The following is a 22,368-nucleotide window of genomic DNA, read 5'->3' on the forward strand; positions in this document are numbered from 1 at the left end:
TTTGTTTTTGATAAACTTTTTAGCACTAGGCATCTTAGGTTTAGAGGGGCGGAATGGATAAAAGAAGGTCCGCAGGTGATTCTAATGGATTACCAGTTTTTTTTCTTTTTTTTTTTTTTTTTTTTAGTAGAGACGGGGTTTCACCGTGTTAGCCAGGATGGTCTCAATCTCCTGACCTCGTGATCCGCCCGTCTCGGCCTCCCAAAGTGCTGGGATTACAGGCTTGAGCCACCGCGCCCGGCCTCTTTTTTTTTTTTTTTGAGACGGAGTCTCTGTCGCCCAGGCTGGAGTGCAGTGGCCGGATCTCAGCTCACTGCAAGCTCTGCCTCCCGAGTTTACGTCATTCTCCTGCTTCAGCCTCCTGAGTAGCTGGGACTACAGGTGCCCGCCACCCCGCCGGCTAGTTTTTTTTGTATTTTTTAGTAGAGACGGGGTTTCACCATGTTAGCCAGGATGGTCTCGATCTCCTGACCTCGTGATCTGCCTGTCTCGGCCTCCCAAAGTGCTGGGATTACAGACTTGAGCCACCGCACCCGGCCTGGATTACCAGTATTTAAACGTACATGGGAATGGTGAGAAAATCCGAGAACCTTGTAACGGAGAAGCTCGGTGCCAGAAATCCTAGGAGAGGCTGGGCTGGCAGAGGTGAGCTTGGGGTCTGTGGACTTGCACAGGGCAGGGAGGGTTAGATGCTCTGCTCATTATGATTCTGCATCAAAATGAGCAGAACTCCAAATCTGTCATTTTTGTTTGGTCATAAGGAAAGCAGCTTTTGAGTAGTCAACTGAAGAATTATAAATCACTCTACACTGTACATTTAAAAGATGCCGTTTTGCCTTCAAAGGTGAAGAAAACTGAAGGAAAAGATGGTGTCTTCCAATAAAGGAATTCTGTGTTCAAAGTCTGGCAATCAAGTGGTTTTGGTTGCGCCTGGAGGGTGATGGTATATAGGGCTGTGGGTTGGAAGGAAAGATAAACTACAATAAAGGAGTTATTACTCAGTTTGCAGATTAAACAAAAGTTGTCAAAACGGAGCTGAAGTTAGAGACCATCACATGATGAGTTTGGAAAAACAGAGAATTTGAATGTGTTTGTAGCATTTGTGGACTGTGTTTGGGGTGTCCACTATTTGATAGGGTCTGCATAATAATTTTTAGGTAGTTTCTGAGATGTAATGTGGGAAAGGGTCGATGTGTACCCCAGCAGGCCTTTATGATTAAACGTGATATGTGTCAGGCATGTTACCTGATTTTGGATGGGGCCTGAGGAGGTTGGAGTGTTTCTTTTTGCTTATTACTTGGCATTTCAACTCACTATCTCATTTAGTGATGGGCTCATATCTGCTGTAATGTGATATACACATTCCTGAAAAACCTCTCATTCTGCAAAATCATACACTAAAAATAACAGGGCTATAGGAAAAAAAATAGAATTAAGGCCAGACTGCTTAAAACTATGTAACTTTTTAAGTGGAATTTTAACAAAAGCAATGACAGTTGAAGTAAAAATACAGGGAGGCTTAACTCTTCCTTGACACTTGCACTCAGCATTATACCCAGCTGATTGTAGGCCTTATTTTATCCTGGGACATGTTTATCCTGGGTTTTGTAGATTCGTTCTTGGAGATGTTAGTTTTTTCTGGAGGCCAGTTTCACCAGAATGAAAGCTCTGCTTCAGAGTGTAGCCTTCATGTGCCCCCACACTATCACTGGGTGATGGAGAGCCCAGTAGATACTGAGGTGACTAAACCAGCCACCCTCATGCCCACTGCTTGCACAAAAGGAAGGTGCTTTGATACGATTGATTTTTCTTAGGGTTGTTGTTTTTCTTTCTTTTTTTTTTTTCTAAGTCTTTCTCATTATTTGTGAAAAAATCTTGGCCCTCAATAGCTTCAAAACGTTCACATGCTGGGAAGAATCGCTGCTGAACCAACACTCCGTTTCCATGATACTATTATCATTCCCATTTCGCCAGTCACGTGGGAAGGAGTCCACGTCCCGGAGACATGTGTTGTGGCAGTTCTGACATGTTTTTGAATCAGCGATGGTGTCAAGATGCAGGTTTTGAGAATGTCAAGTTTCAGTTACTTTGGGAAGTTCTTGTTTGGGAGATATCCTAGAGTGTTTCAAGGTTAAGTGACATTTCTTGCCTGTCTTATGCTTTGTTGGCCCTTGTCTACAATAAAGAACTGAAGTGGAGCTATTTTTGTCCACTTTCACATTCTGCCTCTGAAACTCAGCCACTGGTGGTGGGATGCTATAATTTCTCAATGCAGCATCGGCATTTGAACAACACATGTGAAGCAGGAATGGTTTTACGTTTTGGTTCATTTGAAATGTGGTTATAGTGAGGTTTTAAATAAATCATTTGAGCAGACAGTAAACAAAAAAAGAGCAGCAGTAGCCAGTTGTCAAGGAAAAGACTGATGGGTAGAATAAACAGACTGCTTTCTGCAGTATAAACAATCTGTTTTCATGGTTTTTTTCTCTTTCTTTTTGAAGGGTGATTGGGAGAACTTCCAAATTAAGTAGAAGTTAGTTAAATATGAGAGGCAGTAAATCCGCAATGTGTATGTTAATGATTATTACAACCTGTGTTCTCAATAGCTGTAATAACAAACATGTCAGTGACTGAACACAACGGAACAGTGTTGTTTATTATGGGGTGGTATGACTGGTGGTGGCTTTGACATCCTCAGGACTCAACACCTCAGCATTCAGTCAGAGAAAGGAAAGAAACTATGGAGAAAGTATAACTGCTTAAAAACTCTAGCTTGGGCCAGGCATGGTGTCTCATGCCTGTAATCTCATCACTTTGGAAGGCCAAGGTGGGAGGATCACTTGAGCCCAGGAGTTTGAGACCAGCCTGGGCAATGTAGGCAGACCCTGTCTCTACAAAAATTAAAAATAGATGAGCTGGCTGTGGTGTGGCACAGCTGTGGTTCCCAGCTAGTTGGGAGGCTGAGATGGGAAGACTACTTGAGCTCAGGAGGTTGAGGCTGCAGGGGGCTATGATTGTGCCACTGCAGCCTGGGTGACAGAGCAAGACTGTCTCTCTCTCTCTCCGCCCCCACCAAAAAAAAAAAAAAAGCCCTGGTTTGAGGTGAAGTGAAACACATCACTTCCACTCATGTGCCATTGTGAAGAACTAGCTGTGGACCACACCTAGATCAAGGGTGGCTGGGCAACACCTTCACATCACAGGAGAAGGAGCCTGCATTTTGGTGGATAGAGACTCAAAGAATTCTGTGTATATCTGGTACCCTCCAGATTAAAGTGGGAAGGGGATGGGGGGCATGAATGTTATCTGTGTGTGTATATATAAAAGAAATGGTATTGCAGAGTACAAGAGACGATTTCCCTTTAAAACTTTGATTTCTGTTTTGATTCGGCAGTTGGCAAGCTTTCTCTGTCAAGAAGTATTTTAAGATGTGTAGCCACAGAAGGCCCCTGGTGCACAGTCCCCTTAAAAAATAAAAAAATCATTCTTAGTCTGAGGGTCGTACAGAAATAGCCTGAGCCCTGTTTCCGTTGATCAGCTCAAACAGGTAACTATTTAAATTAGCTTTTAAAAATACTTGTGAAGTTTAATGAAGAGTGAGCCATACTAAATATACTAAACTATCTTGAAACAATACAACTGGAGTTTTAAATAATTTTTCTTTAGATGAGATTTCCTTGAGGTAAAAATGGCCTTCATGGACTCAATGAAAAGTATTGTAGCCCTGTGCCCAAGACTCACCAATGTTTCAGGTCTTAAGGAAAACTTCATCTGGTTGAGGAAAGATTGGGATCTTGGTTTGTGAGCACAGCTTATGTGCTCTCACAAAATCTTGTCCCATCGTTGGAGACTTTATTGGATGCAATCTCCAGGAAACTGTCCCCAAAAGTGAGTACTTGTTCTCATCTGTTGAATATCTGGACCACCAAATAGATACCTAAAAATTGTGCAAAATTATAGCTACATTTAGAAATTTACTCTAAAAGCCTATACAGTAAATCTTCAACGTCATCAATGAGTTCTTAGGAACTGCAATTTTAAGTGAAACTATGTATATGGAAGCCAGTTTTCCCATAGGCTAATTGATACAAACAAGAGTTAAGTTTCTATGGCATATTTCTGGTCACAAAAACACCACCAAACTTTTAAGTAAAGACCAAAACACTTCTGGCATTAAACATTGAAATAAATGTGAGCCATACCTACGTTTAAGAAAGATTAATACAACGTGAGGTAATTATTTACCCACTTATTGCACCTGGTCACAGGTGGCCAGAGCCTGTCCTAGGAGCTCAGGGCACAAGGTGGGCACCAACCCTGGACAGGGTGCCATCCCATCACGGGGCACACTCACACCCCCACCCGTGTCCTTAGACTGGGCCCAGGTAAATGCATTAATAAACTCAATGTGCTCAGCTTTGTCCGGGAGGAGACCCGAGTACCTGGAGAAAACCCAGCAGACAGTGGCCTGGGCTGGGAATGGATTTTTCTTATCAACTGTGTAACTAAATGACGGTCAATGAAACGATGTTATTTGAAGATGTGCTGTATACTAAAATATACGGAATTCTATTTGGTTTGTGTGTTAGTAACCCCTGGGGATGGATTCAGATGATCTAAACATTCCTTATTGAGGCTGGGCATCGTGGCTCACGCCTATATTCCCAGCACTTTGGGAGGCTGAGGCGGGTTGATTGCATGAGCCCAGGTGTTTGAGACCAGCCTGGACAACATGGTGAATCCCTGTATCTACAAAAATGAAAAAAAGTTATACAAATCCTTATGAAGGTGTTAAATATCTAAATATGACTTAAATGTAAAACCAAACCAGAAATGTTTTTGTCGAAACAGGTCAGTATGTTTTGTAAGTTCTTATAGAAAACCATAAAATATTTAAAAAACAGAAATCTACCATTCTAGCACTGAAGTTTCTAACAGTCAGCTATCTTAAAATACCTGTTTAGTTAGTTCCAAGTGTTAGGTTACATTTTCTGACATTCTTAATTGACTTTTGAAAATTAGGTTACTAATAAATGAAATGATGTAAATATGTGTGTGTGTATATGTATGTATGTGTATATATATGTGTGTGTATGTGTATTTAGAGGCTATTTAATAATTTAAAAGTTCCTTTCCATAGTATCTCCACCAGTTGAGACTGTACCAGGGTCTGCATGAGGGCTCTTGTTTCTTCTTAAAAAGCCAAAATCTGTGACCTGTGTGGTTAATAAGTAATTATTATCTTCTCAGACTATTGTACTTGAGAGATTAAACTGCAAATTATAATTAGAATAAAACTATACTCTGAAACCTTTAACAGACTCTGTATGGTGGTAGAGGTCAAATATACACTATGTATGCGATAATTTTTTTGTCTAGCTGATCTTATTAATAGAGTTTTAACACTTTTCATTATATTTGCTTATATTATCTGGTGCCGGCTGAGTCTGGCCCTTACACTGGAATCATCTGTTGTAGCCAAGAGATATTATTGTCCAGACTACAGACAGTCCTGACTCGTTGGCATTGTATAAAACCATGTCTGAGCATGCTGCAGATAAACACTGTTATGTACATTGCTTCCAAACGTTCATACTACTGCAAAGGTTATAACCCTTATACTGTGTTTAAACCCTTATTCCTGAGCCTTTCCACTTCATGAGCCCACTTGGGCAGACTCTCCAGAAACCATACTTAGGGACCTTATAGTAATATTAATAACGTAGGTCTTAGGACCTGTTTTCAAGACCAAATAAAAAATGAATTGGTTAACCTCACATTGTAGTTTATTTTGACTAGCACAGATGTAATCTTAAATAATTTTTAAAAATCTGGAAAATAAGCCAGGTGTGCTGATTCATACTTGCAATCCCAGCACTTTGGATTGCTGAGGTGGGGGGATCAGTTGAGGCCAGGAGTTTAAGACCAGCTCGGGCCCAGCATGGTGGGACCCTATGTCTTCAAAAAGTTAAAAACAAAAACAAAAACAAAAACGAGCCAGGTGTGGTGGTGCATGCCTGTAGTCCCATCTACTTGAGAGGCTAAGGAAGAGAATCACTTGAGCCCAGGACTTTGAAGCTGCAGTTATGTGCCACTTCACTCCAGTGTGGGTGGCAGAGCAAGACCTTGTCTCTAAAAATAAACAAAGAAAACCACAAGATAACAAGTGCAGACAGGTATGTGGAGAAATTGGAACCCTTGTGCACTGATGATAGGAATGTGGAATGGGGCAGCTGCTGTGGAAAGCAATATGGTGATTCCTCAAAAAATGAAACATGGAATTACCACATGATCCAGCAATTGTAATTCTGGGTATATATATCCAAAAGAATTGAAAGGAGGGTTCTCAAGGAGATATTTGTACACCCACGTTCATAGCAGCACTATTCACAGTAACCAAAAGCGGAAGCACCCTAAGCCTTCGTCAACATGAGTGAATAAACAAAATGGATACAAGATGCATACAAAGGAATATTTCAGCCTCAAAAAGGAAGGCAATTCTGACACATGCTGCAACATGGATGAACCTGGAGGACATTCTGCAAAGTGAAATCAGCCTGCCACAAACGGGCAAACACTATGTGATTCCACTTCCAAAAGGGCCCTAGAGGAGTCAAGTTCATAGAGACAGAGAGTAGAAAGGGGGCTGCCAGGGGCTGGGGCGAGGGGAGATGTGGAGTTACTGTTAATATGGTGCAAAGTTCCAGTTTTACAAGATAAACAGTTACAGAAATGACTGATGATGCAGTGTGAATGTATTTAATGCCACTGAACTGTACACTTGAAAACGGTTAAGATGGTAAATTTTGTTGTGTATACTTTACCACAATTAAAACATTTTTTACAAATACTCTAGATATTTTTATTTCTTTCTAGCCCTACTACAACTTGAAACAAACAAATGAACGAGCAAACAAAATATTTTTCTTTTCCTCACCCGGGACTGTTGCCCAACTTAAAAAACAAAACCACGGCTAATATATCCACACAGCTGACCCATCTGAGCTCAAGGTATGCCTCCTATCAGTGTCCTGGCCACACTGACCAGCTGAGGACCGGTCTCAGATGTCACCTAAAAATACTTGAAAACTGACTGTTTGCACTTCTACAGCACAGTGTGACCATGACCAGGTAAAAAGTTAGTCCTGGTGTTAATGCGCCACAGTGAGCCTGTAATGACAGGGTTTAACAGGACAACTCCAGTGCCATTAAGCCTGAAATTATTCCAGTATAGGACCTGTGTGGTATTTTAAGTCAGAAGAGTGCTCTTTCCAACTCTCCTTCCTACGATGTCACCTGTGGTCGTGGGGGCTCACCGCCACCTTATAGCAAGGGCAACAGCCTGGTCCTCCCTTTTGGAGCCCAAGTCCCTAGCCTTGCCACAGACCAGTTAACTTGGGCAAGGTGTTTACGCTAAAACCCTATACTGTAAATAGTGTTTATTTTGGTTAGAAAGATTAGTAACAAACTGGGCGTGATGGCTCATGCCTGTAATCCCAGCACTTTGGGAAGCGGGTGATCACTTGAGTGTGAGAGTTCAAGACCAGCCTGGGCAACGTGGTGAGACTGAGACTAAGATGGGAGGGTGACTTGAGCCTGGAAGGCGGAGGTTGCAGGGAGCTGAGATCTCACCACTACACTCCAGCCCGGGCAACAGAACCAGACCCTGTCTCAAAAATAAATCAGTCAATCAATCAGGAACAGCTTTGTGGAGAAAGATACTATGTCATAGGGTTGTTTTGAGTTAAGAGTTAATACATGCCAAGTCTCAGAATAGTGCTTGATGCATATAGTAAGTATTTACTGAATGTTAGATATTAACAGCTTTTTCTACCTGGCCCACAGTGTTGAAGATTTGACTTGGCATTGATGAGGTTCTTCCTTGCCAAATTTTCCTCCTTTGTATAACTTACCTATTCCTCTTTCCACATATATAAATATACAAAACAAGCCTTGCTTGTGTGTTCAAAGTATGAATAAATTCTCCAAATAAAGATCTAACAATGTTAAAGCAGTTACAAATATGTGCCTATTAAATAATTGTTCTCATTGTGAGTGGAACCAGGAGAAAACTATAGTCACTTTATAATCTAGTTATAGGTTGATATATGCTTGTATAAAAAGGCTATCCATATTCAAGAATAAAATTAGGCAAGCATGTCATCTGAAATACAGTCTGTCTAAAAGTCAAAACATTGTCTAGCACCAAAGAAATCTAAAAATGTTTATATAAGTTTTTAAGAAAAAATTTCATTATGAAATATCATACATATGTAAGCTTTTGACTGAAAAACGTTCACCACTCTTCAGTTGATGAAGAAAATACTGAGTATAAATTGTTTAACTAAACAACCCTTTAAAATCCCCTCACCAAAGATGGACGTTAACCAACATTTCCCATGCTTTCCAAACAACATTATCAACCAGTCTTAGTGCACTTGTTACTCTCAGGTCAGAGACCTTTTTTGGTTCCTCTTCATTCATAGAATACATCCTAAACTTTGAAACAAAACGTATGAAGTGTTGTGGTTCCAGAAGACTTCTAACCCTGTATGTCATTATTGTGTTTTAGCCCGGACTTTCATAGCGAATTGTTACAGCATTTTATTATTATTATTATTACTATTATTTTTGAGACGAAGTCTTGCTCTGTCGCCCAGACTGGAGTGCAGTGGCCGGATCTCAGCTCACTGCAAGCTCCGCCTCCCGGGTTCACGCCATTCTCCTGCCTCAGCCTCCCGTGTAGCTGGGACTACAGGCGCCCGCCACCTCGCCCGGCTAGTTTTTTGTATTTTTAGTAGAGACGGGGTTTCACCGTGTTAGCCAGGATAGTCTCGATCTCCTGACCTCGTGATCCACCCGTCTCGGCCTCCCAAAGTGCTGGGATTACAGGCTTGAGCCACCGTGCCCGGCCAGCATTTTATTATTTTTATATTTTAATATAATATAATTTATTTTTATAAATTATATAAAATATAGTATATATATTTTAATATAATATAATATAAAAATATAAATATATATTTATATTTAGACACAAGGTCTTATTCAGTTGCTCAGGCTGTAGTGCAGTAACACGATCATAACGCACTGCAGCCTTGAACTCCTGGGCTGACGTGCTCCTCCTGCCTCAGCCTCCTGAGAAGCTGGGGCTACAGGTGCAGGCCACCACAGCTGGCTAATTTTTGTATTTTTGTATTTTTTTTTTTTTCCTGTGGAAATGGGGTCTTGCTGTGTTGCCTGGGCTGGGCTTGAACTCCTGGACCCAAGCAGTCCTCCCACCTCGGCCTTGCAAAGTGCTGGGATTGCAGGTATAGCCACTGTGCCGGTCCCAGTCATGACACCTTTGTATTTCAACCAAATCATTCTCCTGCCCTGTACTGTTTGTCTCCATGCTTTTGCATGTGCTGTTTCCTTTACTTGTTCTCAAACAGGGATGATTTTGCTTCCCCCACCCTTGCAGGGTATATGGCATGTCTAGAGACTGGTTGTCACAGCTGGAGGGGTGCTACTGGTGTCTAGTTGGTAGAGGCCAAGAGTGGTACTAAACTTACTATTCAAGGGGAGGCCCTCACTACAAAGGATTTTTTAGTCCAAACATTCCTTGTGCCTTGGTTAAGAAACCTGACCTGGATAGTCCGTTCCCCTGTTCTTAGTTCAGGTTCCAGCCATTCTTTATGCTCTCTTGTTACCTCTTCTGTGAAAGCTGGTTCTGATCATTCCATCCAGATAATCACATTTGACTTTGAACTTTCCCAGACAAAGCACTTTGGTTAATTAATACTTTTATTATTTTAATTTTTAATTTTTTTCGAGACAGGGTCTCGCTCTGTCGCCCATGCTGGAGTGCAGTGGTGCTTCTCATAGCTCACTGCAACCTCAGCCTCCCAGGCTCAAACAGTTCTCCCACCTCAGCCTCCCAAGTAGCCAGGACTACAGGTGTGTGCCACCATGCCCAGCTATTTTTATTTTATTTTTTGTAGAGATGGGGTCTTGCCGTGTTGCCCAGGCTGGTCTTGAACTCCTGGGCTTGAGCAATTCCCCTACCTCGGCCTCCCAAAGTAGTGAGATTACTGGCATGAGCCAGCCTGCCTGGCTACTTTTAAAAAAAAATCCTATTTATAATCTGTTTTCTCCCTTAGTAAACTCCTTTAAACTCCTTTAAGGTAGGCTCTGTATTGATTCATCTTTGTTTCCTGCAAAGCAATTTGTATATAGTGGAGAGCATTATCTTTCTGAATGAACAAACACAGCATGAAAGTCCTATAGTGTTGACACCAGACAGTTGGGCCAAGAGCAACTGAATGATGGTTGGTGAGGACATTGGAAGGTGGAGGAGGAGTCCCCTGATGAAGCTTGAGTTGGGCTTCCAATGAAGGGTGGGACTGAAAAACTAGTGTTTTGAGGGAGGAGAAACAAGACCATATTATGTAACTATAAGCAAACGTACACGTGCACACACACACACATATCAGGGAAGTATTTAATTCTGACAGTCCCTTGAGAACCAGCCTCAACAGCCGACCTGGAGGGTTTGCTTGTGCCATTCCCCAGGGACTGGTGGCTCAGATGGTTGTTTTAATCTCTTGCCTTTGAAATGTTAGGTGGACTGAAAGTATGTAGAGGTTTATTTTAATCTGTCTTTTATGTGTAGTGGCTAAAGTCTAGTATTACCCTCTAGAAAATTGTCAGTTAACAGTTACTTGAAGCTACGTGTGTGACAGCTGTCCACCTTGCAGTGGGTCTTCTAGCTAGATGCTTTTGGGTGACTGTACTCCTTTAGTGCTCAGACAGAACCAAAACCAATCAGAAAATGAATTGAAAGAAGAGGGCTGGGTTTGATGGCTCACACTTGTAATACCAGCACTTTGGGAGGCTGTGGCGAGAGGATTGCTTAAGGCTGAGAGTTCGAGACCAGCTTGGTAACATGGGAAACCCTATCTCTCAAAAAAAAAAATATATATAGATAGATAGATAGATAGATAGATAGATAGATAGATAGATAGATAGATAGATGAAAATTAGCCAGGTGTGGTGGTGTATGCCTGTAATCCCAGCTACTCGGGAGGCTGAGGCAGGAAGATTATTTGCGCTTGGGAGATCGAGGCTGCAGTGAGCTGTGATTGTGCCACTGCACTCTACCCTCCAGCCTGGGGGCCTGAGTGAGACCCTGTCTCTAAAAAAAAGAAAAAAGGCAAGAAGAGTTCACTTGATATTTTAGCAGCTAAGTGCTTTGTCATTGCTTTTATGAGTTGTATATAGAGTCAACATTATCTACCATATGTAAAATTAGAAACTTTCTGTGTATATATATATATGTGTACGTATATACACGTATATGTTCTTTATTTTGAACCTTGATGTGCATGTACGAAAAGTTCTTGTTGGAATTCAGGTGGTGCTCTTTCATAGCTGCTTGATGACCAAAGTCATATAAGACTAATGAGATAATTCATTTTTAATAATTTATGTTTTTTGACCCATTTGTAGTTTTTGAAGTTTCTTACTATTATTGATCCTTGAGGTTGCTGCAGGTCCATCCAGAGCTGATTCTCTAGACTAGACCGATTTGTTGTTGAGTGTGCAAAATGACTAGTTTGACCGGAATGCATATTTATAGCCAGTTTTCAGTAATTTTACCCTTAATAGTTTTCATTAAGATAAGCTGTTTCTCCATGGGATGGTTTCTTGCCTCTTCTGCCTGGAGTTTGGAAGGCCTGGCTCCCACCCGGTCACTAGGCCCTGCACTCTGCTTTCTGTGCTGCGGCAATCTCCCGCCTCTGTTAGTAACCCACGCGCGATGGGATCCCTTTTATTTGGTTGCGGTGGAGAAGGACCTCAGACTTCAGGCTTTCCATCTCAGAAAGGGCCTCAGGTGGAGCAGGACATTAGCTCACTGTGTTGAGTTTTCTCCTGGGACTACTATCACAAAGTATTTCATAGCAGGAACTGGGTGGCTTTAAACAACAGAAATGTATTCTCTCAGAGCCTGGGCTAGAAGTCTGCAGTCAAGGTGTGAGCAGGGCAGTGCTCCCCTGAGACGCTGAGCGGGACTCTTCCATGCCCCTTCCTAGCTTCTAGGGTAGCAGTCAACCCTTGCTGTTCCTGACTTGCAGCCGTCTGACCTCAGCATCTACCTCTGCTGTCACTGGTGTTTTCCCTCTGCGTGTATGTCCAAATTTTCCTCTCCTTATAAGGAAACCAGTCATGTTGGATTAAGGGCCTTGCCTATTCCATTATGACCTCACCTTAAGTTATTACATCTGCAGTGACCCTATTTCCAAATTTGGTCATGTTCTGAATTTTTGGGGGAGGGGTTAGGACTTCATCTATCTTTTTGGGAGGGAGAATTGAATCCGTAACACTCATGGTCTTTTCTTAGCATAATGGGTTTTGAAACTCTTTGGTGGTTGACCCAGTGTCAGTATGACTAATGAAAAATGAAGGCAGTTTGTGTCCTTGAAGGTTGGGTATAGGTAACCCTTAAGATAAGGACATTTTCTGTTTATGAAAATATACCGTAATGCAGGTCATAACATTGGCAAATCTACAGCTTCGCTGCAGGAGAGCAGGAAAGAGTCTTTGTAGCTGTGGGAGGTTACACAGCCTGTTGCACCTACCTGCGTGCCGAAGCCCGTAGAAGTGTGGTGTGCCCTCGTTTTCCATCCCTTCAGCCTGGCACGTGGTGCTTTTTCTCCATTTCCGTAGTGCCCTGGTCCCAGGCTTTGGAACAGGTTCCCAGATCCTTAGCTTCTCTATCTTCAGAGTGGACAGTCCACCTCCCTAGCACAAGGTTTGGATGAAATGATATTGGCGTCCTGTCACCCGTGCACGCAGGTTTGCCCCGTGGGAACTGCCCTGTCCTCCCCACCTTCTCTTAGCATTGGCCACGCTGAAAGTGGCTGTCAGTGGCACAGCTGGATTCTGTTGCTCTGCTAGCAGGGGCATCTTGCTGCCAGGGTGCCAGACTTTGCCCAGCATCCAACTACCTAAAAATAGCAGGAAAACAGCCAGAGGAGGTCCCCTGCTCGGATTTGGTGGCTTTGAGGGGTGGGGGTTTTCTTTGAGGAAGATACTGCAGATCTAGGGAGATGCCCTAACTGCTGGTGGGGTCTGAGAGTCCTCGAGGCTGTGGCACCATGACACCCAGAGCAGCTGGGGCTGACTTCTTCTGCCTCCCACCCTGTGATTGAGTAGTCTTAAAATTTTGGGGAATGAGGAATGCTGTGGAGCAGTATCTTAATGTTTAGGAAAAGAATTTGATGTAAAATCTTGCTTGACGTAATTTCTTTAAAAATATATACATAGATGGCATAAAGGAATATTTTAATAAAAACACCAGTTAACCAGTATATTTGAAACCATTTTTTTTCCAGGTATTGGTGTCATGCTTAAGTTTTCTTTTAGGGGACTTTATTTTTGACATAGTACACATAACAGATCTTCATTTACCATTTATTATATGAAATACGTCACTTTACTCAGCTAAACCTCAGTTTCTGATTCTATAAATTAGAGAGTAACTATTTAATCTTAGAAATGGTTATAAAGATCAAAACAAAGGATTTATGCATATGTTGGCCAATTGTAGGAAATAATTTCCCAGGTTTATTTCAGTTGTGAGATTTTTCAGGTTTCAAAATGGGATAATTTGTAAAGGTGTTTTAAAGATGCTAACTAAGCACAGGTCATTGACGATTATATCAGTTTGGAAACATTCATCATACAAGTTGAGAACCTTGTAAAATGAGTTTCACAAGGTCATTGGCTTTACATCCACAGAGTAGTGTATATTACAGCTGATCACATTCTTGGGTCAGAAATTAATATTGATTTGTTAGGCTTTAAATGTAAACCAGTGTTTCTTTTTTTCTTTTGAGAAGACTAAAGTTGCTAACCTGTATTCTTGTTCTTGGATTATGCTGTTTGTACAATTAAAAAAAGATGGATCATGACGAATGCTGATTAGCACCTTGGGGACTGTTGATGGACTGATGTACGGTGTATTTTGGAAGGTATGATGACCATGTTGAGGTATCATTGGGCTAGTAGGAGAAGGAAGCATAGTGTACAGGGTTTAAAAATGATATACTGGTGGCTCAAGCCTGTAATCCCAGCACTTTGGGAGGCCGAGATGGGCGGATCACGAGGTCAGGAGATCGAGACCATCCTGGCTAATACGGTGAAACCCCGTCTCTACTAAAAAAATACAAAAAGCTAGCCAGGTGAGGTGGTGGGCGCCTGTAGTCCCAGCTACTCAGGAGGCTGAGGCAGGAGAATGGCGTAAACCCGGGAGGCGGAGCTTGTAGTGAGCTGAGATCCGGCCACTGCACTCCAGCCTGGGCGACAGAGCGAGACTCCATCTCAAAAAAAAAAAAAAAAAAAAAGAAAAAGAAAAAAGATATACTGCCTTCAAAGTGAAGTAATTATCTTCAAGTAGATAATCAGAAATTAATTTTTTTGAGGATTTACAGCAGAGTGCCCTGAGCAGTAGATTTTGCAAACAGATTTTTTATTTTTCTTCACTTTTGATTGCATTTATTTTATGCTGAATTTATTCCTGTGCCATAAGTTTTTATTTCTTCAGTTTCTTCTGGGATATCTTTTTCTTCAGTGCAGCCTCTTCTTCTGATTTAGGAACAATTTGTTCCTTTTCAGTAAGGATCATCTCGACGGGACTAGGAGAGCCCGTGTATGGGTTAGTCCAGCCATGAGTTCTGTAAGTCCAATGGTGCATCTTAGGTGCTTTGTTTACCTCGAAATGCTCAATGGCCAGAGAATCTACATGGAAACCCTTAAGTTCAGCATTACTTTCACCATTTTTAAGCATGTGCAGCAATAATTCACCTGCATCCAGCCCCACTGTTTGGCCTGGGCATACCTACCAACTCTACCATTGTAACCTCAGAATGACACACACCATTTCTGTAAAGTGACATCTTTCAGTTACCTGGTGGCTTTTCATATATGCAACCTTGATGGCCTGGGTAGTTTCACAAGTGTTTGTAAAGTGAACATGAAGATTTAAACCTCTTGATTTCATGATCATGTAGGGTTTTCTGGGTCAAGTGAGTAGCGAACCATTTTCACAGATCACCTCAGGCCGCTTAAGGGAGGAGCAACAAATTCTTTCAGTTTCTTCTCCCCTGTAATTTTGTAAAGTAAATTTTCACTTACCAGTCCTAGAAAGAGGAAAAGGGAACTTAGTAATTCTAAATTACTGTGGAACTTTGGTTAAATACCATCTTGTCCAAAGGCAGACTTGGGGCATTTGAGAAGGGGAAGGGATCCGTTGATCATCCGTTGTCTTGTGCTTCTCTGGTGCTGTGGATGAGATACTGAGAAGTCCTCTAGTATGTGCTCCAGAGACTCCTGGTGAGAGCTAGACTTGGAAAGTGCAAAGGGCAGGGCCTCTGTCCGGTAGCTGAGCGTGACCTCTGGTTGGTTAGTAAATAACCAGAGGAAGACACTTGGTGCTCTTTTTAATAGTCGCAGCCACTTTGTTCCTTGCCTCACAGGAAAGAACAGAATGTCTAATTATAATAATCTAATAATTACAATATTTTGCATTCATTTTCTTTTAAAAATCTATTTGAGTAGCTACTAGCCTTCAGAAGATGCTGGAAAATAGTATTTAGGCAGCAGCTGGCAGCCCCCAGTGTTGGAGTCGATGCGGTGCTCAGCTCGTAAAGATTTCATTAGCTGGACATGCGCGCTGATTTCCTTCTTGCTGCACAAGTACATCCTCCTGAGCAGCTGTTTTGGAAAGGGATGTACAATAAACCTTCTGCACTTGTTTTAAATATGTGGGTTTTGTTGGAGTGCCGCTTGCCATCTGGAAGAGAGAGGAGCGAGTGACTTACTCCTTGAGAGGAAGGGTTTGGAATCTCCACGTGTGTTCCTAATGCAGCTGAGGTTCCTTGTCATTTTCATTCACTGAGGGGTGATAATCGGCAGCTATAGTCATTTTGTTTTGTCAGAGCCTTAGTCAGTAAATTGCATGGATTAATAGGATTAATAGAAATTAATCAAGATGGACCTGATCAGTGGTTGCTTTAATTTTTAAAGGCAAATGTACAAAGGAAATACATGATGTTGTCAACAAGTCGGAGAAAAACACAGATACGCATAGAATAAATTGTGAAAGTCCTCCCTTCATCCCAGAACGGCCGAGGGTAACCCCATTGGCAGGAAGTTGTCATGTTCTTCCCTCTTTTTTTCCCACTGTGTCCCATCTAATAACTAGCTGTCTAAGTGATCTGTGAGCATACTTCTTTATTCCAGTAGTGACTCGTGGGTGGGCACATACTGGCAGTCACACACGGGTTCTCTTGAGGCAGCAGTGGCATCAGGGAACTGGTAGGTGGGATTTGAGTAGATGAAAACCCTTCTTGAACAGGACAACTGGCCAAGAAGGCTTGCTGTCCCGGTGTAACTGGAATCACAATAACAACTACTCCCTCACAGTGGGAGTTTCCCATGTACAGGACCCTCAGTGCTGTGCATGTGTGTCACTCACTGAACTCTCATGGTAACCCTGGGAGGTACGCACTGTGACCCCCATTTTACAGATGTGGAAACCCAAGCGTGCAGAAGTCAGCAGCTTGTCCAACATCCTGCCGCGTAATAAGAGATTCCAGTTGAGTCAGTCTGACTCCAGAATCATATCCTGACAATGCTGTGCCATCTTGTAGGAGCAGAACTCTGTTCTCTGGAAGCTGTTATATTTTTAAGTCATACCTTTTTGGCCCCCAAATCAGGTAAATGGAAAGTATAGATCTGTTGATGACTTAAATACCAGGTAATAGATTTTATACAATGGATTGAATGTATAACTTGAAACAATGTCACTGCTGCCAGCCTGCCTGCAAGAATCCTTCTTGTGGTTTTGCTTTGTAAAAGTAAATGTTTTCCTCGTGAATCTTCTGTAGTGTTTTATTCTTGGTGTCTTTCTTTGGGCCCTGCGTGCTTTCTGGCTTTTGCTCCTGCTGAGTAGGCAGACATATCTGGAGAAAGCCATGGAGTAAAGGAAAAGCTTTGCAATTTAAAACTGATTTATGTGGAAGCTTTTTCTGTGGTTGAAAATAAGTAAAGAAAAACCCTGCTTTCTACATGACCAATTCCCGGCAACAGTAAGCCAAATCCGTTGTATTTGGGAGCAGGCCTGGGTGCATGGAAACTGTTCAGAACAGGGAGGCCAATGCCATTATGGTAATCCAGTGACTTCCATGGGAAGCCATCGTTGAGAAAGGCTACTCGTGCAGATCTAAAATTTGGAACGAAACACCCTGAAGATGGCCAAACTGATATAACATATGTACCTTGGTGGAGTGTCCTGGTCTGTGTTGCTTTAAAGGAGTACTAGAGACCAGATGATTTTGTTTATTTATTTATTTATTTATTTTTGAGACAGGGTCTGTCACCCAGGCTGAAGTGCTGTGACTTGATCATGGCTTGCCGCAGCCTCGACCTCCCGGGCTCAGGTGATCCTTCTCCCTCAGCCTCCCGAGTAGCTGGGACTACACGCGTGCACCATCACGCCCCGCTAATTTTTGTATTTTTTGTAGAGATGGGTATTTGCCATGTTGCCCAGGCTAGTCTCAAACTCCTGGGCTCAAGCAATCTGCTGGCCTCCGGCTCCCAAAGTGCTGGGATTATAGGTGTGAGCCATTGTATCTGGCCTGAGACTGGGTAACTTTTTTTTTTTTTCTTATTTTTTGACACGGGATCTTACTCTGTCACTCAGTCTGGAGTGCAGTGGCGTGATGTTGGCTCACTGCAACCTGTGCCTCCTGGGTTCAAGCGATTCTTTTGCCTCAGCCTCCTGAGTAGCAGGAATTATAGACACCTGCCACCACGGCTGGCTAATTTTTGTATTTTTGGTAGAAATGGGGTTTCACCATGTTGGCCAGGCTGGTGTTGAACTCCTGACCTCAAATGATCCGCCTGCCTCGGCCTCCCAAAGTGCTGGGATCACTGCACCTGGCCTGAGACTGGGTAACTTTTAAAGGAGAAAAAAGTTCATTTGGTTCATGATTTTGCAGGCTGTACAAGAAGCATGGCACCAGCATCTGTTTCCAGTGCGGGCCTCAGGCTGCTTCCACTCATGGCAGAAGGCTAAGGGGACTTGGGTGTGCAGAGATCACACAGCAAGAAGGAAAGCAGGAGAGAGCCAGAAGAAGGGCCAGGCTCCTTTTAACAACCAGTTCCCATGAGAACCAAGAGTGAGAATTCACTTCCCATCCCCAAAGGAATGAGTCTATTCATGAGGGATCTGCCTCCACGACCCAAACACCTCCCATCAGGCCCCAGTACTGGAGATCAAATTTCAACTTGAGATTGGAGGGGAAAAATGTCCAAACTCTATAGCATGGAGTAATGGCATTTTGAGAGCTGCAACTCTTAATCTCTGGTAATTAGTGGTCAATAGGGCGATATATTTTCCCTTGGGCATCTTTTGAACTGTGTGCGTATGTGTGTGTGTGCGCATTCGCACATGCATGGGTGTGCACTTAATGATAAAACTGACAACATTTGTAATGGCAGTTCATGTTACAGAGTGCCTCATGTATAAGGTCGGCTGTGTGGTTGACCACACTTTAGCAGATCCTTTCTTTCTTAGCTGTTCTTTCGCCCTACCCAACCAGGCGGCTGACATTTGTGAAAACACAGACTTTAGGGTTTCAAGAACAAAGTATGTAAAGATGGTGAAACATTTTCTCAGTTCTTTTTCCTAATTTCTAAACTAGGAAGAGTCAAGAATTCAAGATTGCTAGTCTAAATTCTTACGTTGGAGTAGTCATTTGTGAAGGGTGATAGAACAGAGTATCATTCTTAGTTACAACAGCAAAAGTTAATTACCTAGTGTTCCTCTGTCAGTTATTTAAATCTCAGAATATTCTCCAACATTACAAAGACTTAAAAAGCAAAGGAGAATTTTGAGAATGCACTCCACGCACAGATGCTATTGTTGCACCCCCTGAGATTTTGCTTCAGCACTTGAGATATATATCAGAATGTTGAAGGGCAGCAATGATGTGTAACATTTTTATTAAGATATAATTCATGTACTACAAAATTTACCCACTTAGATTGTGCGATTCTGTGTTTTTTGTATCTTCACAGAGTTGTGCAACCATTACCACAAATGTGCTAATTTTAGCACATTTTTAATCCTACAAAAAAGAAACCCCGCATCCATTGTAGTCACTTCTCATTTTCCCTTTCCCAGACCCTGGGAACTGCTATCCTATAGTCTGTCTCTGTAGAGTTGCCTAGTCTGGACATTTCATTAATGAGTCATAGAATGTGGTCCTTTGTGACTAACTTGTTTTACTTTCACATAATGTTATAAGGTTCATCCATGGTGTAGCCTGAATCAATATTTCATTCTTTTTTTATGACTGACTAATATTCCATTGGATGGATATACCACATTGTGTTCATCCTTTTAGCATTTGAGGAATATTGGGTTGTTCCCAGTGTTTGACTTTTATGAACATAGTAAGACTGCTAGACTTCGTGTACAGGGCTTTCTGTGGATGTGAGTCTTAATTTTTGTTGGATATATACCTAGGAGTGGAGCTGCTGGGTCTTATGATAATTCTGTGTTTAACTTTTTGGGGAGCTGCAAAGGGCAGCAATTTAGCACTCTCATTTATTCTTTTTTTCAGCACAAGACATTATCTAATAACCAGGAACTTGTTCAACTTAGATCTAATGTCAGATCCAGCTAGAAGTTGCAAACTTCCATTTTCAAGTCTCTCCAAGAGAAATTTTGTTATGTATGTCTGTGAGATCACAATGACTGTCCCATCTCTCTCTCTCTTTTCCCCACATTTTTATATTAAAAATTTATTGTAAAATATACTAATACAAATATACCATTTTAATTATTTAAATTTTTATTATGATAAAATATATATAGCATAAAATTTGTCATTTTAACCATTTTTACACTTGATCTTAGCCAAAAGGCAAAGAAACAGTTTAATCTTTTTTTTTTTCTTTTTTGAGGCGGAGTCTCGCTCTGTTGCCTGGACTGGAGTGCAGTGGCCGGATCTCAGCTCACTGCAAGCTCCGCCTCCCGGGTTTACGCCATTCTCCTGCCTCAGCCTCCCGAGTAGCTGGGACTACAGGCACCCGCCACCTCGCCCAGCTAGTTTTTTTTTGTATTTTTAGTAGAGACGGGGTTTCACTGTGTTAGCCAGGATGGTCTCGATCTCCTGACCTCGTGATCCGCCCATCTCGGCCTCCCAAAGTGCTGGGATTACAGGCTTGAGCCACCGCGCCTGGCAATCATTTTAAAGTGTACAGTTACACTGGCATGAGGTAGATTCACAGTGTTGTGCAATTATCACCACTGTCCATTTCCAGAACTTTTTCATCATCCCAAGCAGAAACTCTATACCCATTAGATACTAACTTCCCATTTTCCCCTTTTTCCAGCCTCTAATAAACTGTGTGCTAATTTATCTCTGACTTTGCCTGTTTTAAGTGCCTCAGGTAAGTGGAATTGTGTGATATTTGTCCTTATGTATCTGGCTTATTTAACTTAGCATAATGTTTTCACGGTATCCATGGTCGAACATATATCAGAGTTTCGTTCCCTTTTTTTTAAAGACCAAATAATATTCCATCCTGTAGATATATACTACGTTTTGTTTCTTGATTTCTAGCATCAGTGCATCATGGTGGCAAAATGTAGTGTTACAGTCTCACCAATGCACCACAATGTAGCAGTCTCTCATTGTGAGATAGCACCTGAAGTTCTTTGTCTCATGACTAAGAAAATTAAGGAGCATGGACACAAAGGGTGAGCTTGGAGTGAAAGTTTAAAAGTTTAATAAGCAAAAGAAGAAAGCTGTCTGCCTCAGAGAGGGTGCCTGGAAGAGGGCTGCCAACTATGAGGCTGGATTTGGGGTTTTTATGGACTGGGCAGGGAAGGAATGTGCTGACTGGTCTTGGAGAAAGCCTACTCAGCTTGGCCTGGGACCACTCAGGAGCTGAAGTGAAACCTTGGTCCAGGACCTTGGACTGGGACCTTGTCCTGGGACCAATCAGAGGCTGAAGCAATGATTTATAGAGGCTCGGCTAACACTCCAAAGTATGTCCAAAAAAGGAAAGCAAAGTGCCCACCGGAACCCACCAGAGCCCACTGTGTACATGCCCACAAAAGAAGAAGAGACTATTTCCTGGAAGCCCACTGGTTATACAGAGAACAAAGGCATTTCTGGGTTGGGCCTTGTTCCTGTATCCGAGTGGGCCGGAGGTTTGTGCGAGTTCTTATCTGTGCCTGCAGCCTGATTTTTCAGGCTGTTTCTCTGTTTAAAGGAGTTTTGCCAAGGACCTAGCCTAACTACATAACTTTTCTCTGTCAATACTTTGTATGATTTCGGTCTTTTTAAATTAATTGAGACTTGCTCTGTGGACAAACATGGTCTGTTCTGGAGAGTATTCCATGTACACTTTAGAAAAATGTGTGTTCTACTTTGTTTGAAAAAATGTTCTGTATATGTCTGTTAGATCTAGTTGGTTTATGTGTTGTACAATTCTCTGTTTCCTTATTTATCTTCTGTCAAGTTCTTCTATCTGTTATTGAACAGGCCAAGTTCCTATTGAATAGGATGTATTGAAGTCTATTATTCTAGAGCTTTCTACTTCTCAATTCAGTTGTGTCAGTGCTTGCTTCCTTTATTTTGGGACTTTGTGTTTGGTGTATTTATGTTTATGATTATTATATCTTTGATTGAATTTATCCTTTAATCAAATATAGTATCCTTCTTCTCAACTTCAACAACATACTGATATTAAGCATATTTAAGAAAGTTGCTTTGTAAAGTCTTTGTATAGTAGGTACAATGTCTGGCCTTCTCAGCGACATGTTCTGTCAGTTAATTTCGTTCCTTTGAATGGACTATACTTTTTCCTTATGTGCCTTAGGATTTTGCTGCTGTTGAAAATGGGGTGTTTGAAAAATCACAATGTCGTGTCTTTGGAAATCAGAGTCTCCTCTTTCACCAAGATTTGCTTTTTGTTGTTGTTTTTGGTTCTGTGTATCTCTTTTTTTGTCAAGTGACTTTTCCCAGCTATTTTTGTAGGGATTATATTCCTTGTCTTGTGTGGTCACTGAAGTCTCTGTTTCTTAGAGCTAATGTTCTGGTACTGCTCTTTCTCTTTCTTTCTTTCTTTTCTTTTCTTTCTTTTCTTTCTTTTCTTTTCTTTTCTTTCTTTTCCCTCCCTCCCTCCCTTTCTTCCTTCCTTCCTTCCTTCCTTTCTTTCTTTCTTTCTTTTTCTTTCTTTTCTTTTCTTTTCTTTCTTTTCTTTTTGTTTCCCTCCCTCCCTCCCTCCCTCCCTCCCTCCCTCCCT

At 41.9% G+C, this 22,368-nt stretch overlaps 1 protein-coding gene and 1 long non-coding RNA gene across 2 annotated transcripts in view; both read left to right on the top strand.

Moving 5' to 3' along the window:
* The window catches only part of XKR6 (XK related 6), a 296,181-nt gene that overhangs the window by 11,471 nt on the left and 262,342 nt on the right, over positions 1-22,368 (top strand). The gene's annotated exons all lie outside the window — the stretch shown is intronic.
* LOC111551368 lies at positions 521-5,317 on the top strand. Its single transcript, XR_002734340.2, has 2 exons — positions 521-645; positions 762-5,317. It is a non-coding gene; the product is annotated as an uncharacterized LOC111551368 (long non-coding RNA).

This window comes from Piliocolobus tephrosceles, chromosome 7 (genome assembly GCF_002776525.5).
Source record: "Piliocolobus tephrosceles isolate RC106 chromosome 7, ASM277652v3, whole genome shotgun sequence".
Lineage (NCBI taxonomy): Eukaryota > Metazoa > Chordata > Mammalia > Primates > Cercopithecidae > Piliocolobus > Piliocolobus tephrosceles.